The sequence below is a fragment of the Otolemur garnettii genome, unplaced genomic scaffold (genome assembly GCF_000181295.1).
Source record: "Otolemur garnettii isolate 467f Iridium unplaced genomic scaffold, OtoGar3 scaffold00002, whole genome shotgun sequence".
NCBI classification, from domain to species: Eukaryota; Metazoa; Chordata; class Mammalia; order Primates; family Galagidae; genus Otolemur; species Otolemur garnettii.
The window spans coordinates 48,954,479-48,957,403 of NW_003852397.1; positions in this window are offsets into that span (position 1 = coordinate 48,954,479).

Genomic DNA, 2,925 nt, shown 5'->3' on the forward strand with positions numbered 1-2,925 from the left:
TTATACTTCAATTGTTTAAAGTTAATTAAACTAGGTGTGGGGTGGAGAACTGGGACAGGTCTATACACTTTTCACAGACTTTTCTGAAAATCACATCTAACATGGTGCAAGGAGGTTGTACCTGCAGTCACTAACTGAAATAGTCTCAGGGCTGAGTGGCAGACACAGTGAAAGTGAGAGGTGGACCTGGCCAGGTGGAGGAGCACCTGTGTGCACCCAAGGGCCACGGCTCCATTTGCTCAGCCCTTTCCCATTGGCAGTGAAAGCAAAAGAGCCATGTCTTTATAAGGAACCTCTAAATTTTTCAACATTGGCAACCATTTTTTTTAAAACGTTTCTACACCTACTGGCCAAATGAAACACATCTGTGAGCTAAATCCTGACTGGTGACCGCTGGTTTATGACCTCTGCAGTAAACTGAGATAAAGCAGGACTTGAGTTTCATCTGCATTTTATGGTAACATTGTTTAACCCCAGAGTGGGCCTCAAGGCTAAATGCTACATAATATCTCACAGTGAAGTAATTCCTGGGACTATACCCTACCCTAACATAATATGTGAGGCCTTGTCTCTTTGATAGTATTCTCCCTGAGAACAGCAGTGGCTGATAGACATTGTGGCTGCCCCACTGGAGCACCTTTACCTGGCTGATGCACCCTTCCTTAGCTACTGCTGACTTTTGGCTGCTAGTGGGTTACAGCTCCCCATCTTCTCCAGAAAAGCACCCTCAGAGCCCCGTTGTTCAGAGATGCCTAACCCCTACATGAAAGGGTGGGGCACCCAAAGCCACTGACAGGCAGACTTAGGAGTACACAACCCCAGTCCCTTACCTCAAGGTGGGAAAACTCCCTCGCTAGGGGTCTTCATGAGATCAGGCTGACACTGGACTTAGACCGAACTTACATCTTCACTTGGCTTCAATCAATCCCTGGCCCTCCCCTACCTAGGGGTGGAGAACTGGCAGCCTTACTAAAACTTATGGTCTTCCTGGCCCTTAACTGTGCTTTTTTGACCAAATTCAAATTTTATAGAACAAATCCTTTTAATAAAAGAGGTGCAGCAGAGAAAGATGAAGCTTTTCTTGCCTCCTTTGATGCTTAAAAAAAGAATGATCTTGAAATCAAAAGGCTACAGGTTCCCCACCTCTGCCAGTGTTGGAAGGACCAAGTCTCAGACTGAGCTCTTACTAGTTGGATGATCCTAGTTAAGATATGTAACCTCTTTGGGCTTCTGTCTCTTTGTAGGCTCAATTATTCATTAATTTGAGCAAGGTATATTGGGCTATTCATGTGGCCTACCTACAGGATGGTTAAGAAGATACAATAAATATAAATATGGAAGCCCAATTAAAATACTAAAACTAAGGGGTGCTTTAAAGGTACACCATCCCATTATAACACTTAGCAGCACAGAGACTGAGAGAAGACTATTTTCTTCCACGCTTCAAATCTAAAATTCTATCAACTTTATGATACATCATTATTTTGTGTATAATTAAGAAGGGGGGGAACCCTGCCAACTAAACTATGAGACAATGACTCTTTCTCAGTTAGAATTTTTATTTTGTATTTCTTGAAAGACCTTTTAGACTTTTCCCCCCACCATTTTATTTTGAAAATTTTCAATTGTACAAAAATGTTGAAATAATTTTATACCCAAATATCTACCACTTTAAGGTTTCAAATTAATTTTGAATTTGGTATGAGGTAAAGGGTAGGATTTCTCTTTTTTTTTTTCCCTTACAGGTACCCATTGTTCTAGCACTATTTATTGAAAGATTATCATTTCTCTATTGGATTACTTTGGCCTTTTAAAAATAAACTTATTAGACTAGGCGCAGTGGCTCACACCTGTAATCCTAGCACTCTGGGAGGCCAAGACAGGTGGATTGCCTGAGCTCAGAAGTTTGGGACCAGCCTGAGCCAGAGTGAGATCCCATCTCTAAAAAAAATAGGTGGGCATTTGGTGGTGCCTGTAGTCTCTGCTACGCAGGAGACTGGGGCAAGAGGATTGTTTGAGTCTGAGATATTGAGGTTGCTGTGAGCTATGATGCCATGGCACTCTACCAAGGGCAAAAAAGTGAGACTCTGTCTCAAATAAACAAATAATGAACTTATTTAGGCATATATTTTTATAGCATCTCCCTTTGTATATACATAAAAGGAAAATATATTGGTTAATACATATGCAATGTATATATTATTTATATATATCATATTGTCTAAGACATCAAGAATATCATATATTCAGGATCTCTTAAGAGAGTGCTCCAATATTGTCTCCAAGACTTTTTTTCCCAAGGCTTGACACTCATTTTGTGAGTTTTAATGTTGATGCTTTTTAGAACTTTCTAGGTAAATGAAAGGCTTACATATAATAACCAGGACTCATATTTCTTCTTCAAATCCTTCTTAAATGGTTTATTGACAGCTATGATTTGAATGTGTCCCCCCCAAAAAGTGTGTGTTGGAAACTTACTACCCAATATAACAGTGTCGGGAGGTGGGATGTAACTTGAGGTGTTTCTATCAGGAGGGTTCTACCCTCAAAAATGGATGAATGCGTATTACAAAGGGCTTAGGCTGCTTAACAACAATAAAACTACAATTGGGGGGTATCTACATTACCATGTTATTTATTTTCTTTAATTTTGCTAAATGCAACCTCAAGAATAAGGAAACAATGTGCCAAATAAAGGTATTTCCAAAATAAATTAAAACACTGAGTTTTGTGTGACCTCGAAGGCTAAAATACGGTACCATAAGTTCTTCTGATTGTTCCAGATGTCGTTGATTCCCCCAAAGTATACATGATGTATCTTCACAGTACTTTCTTTTTTTGAGACAGAGCCTCAAGTTGTGGCCCTCGGTAGAGTGCTGTGGCATTACAGCTCTCAGCAACCTACCAACTCCTGGGCTCAAGCGA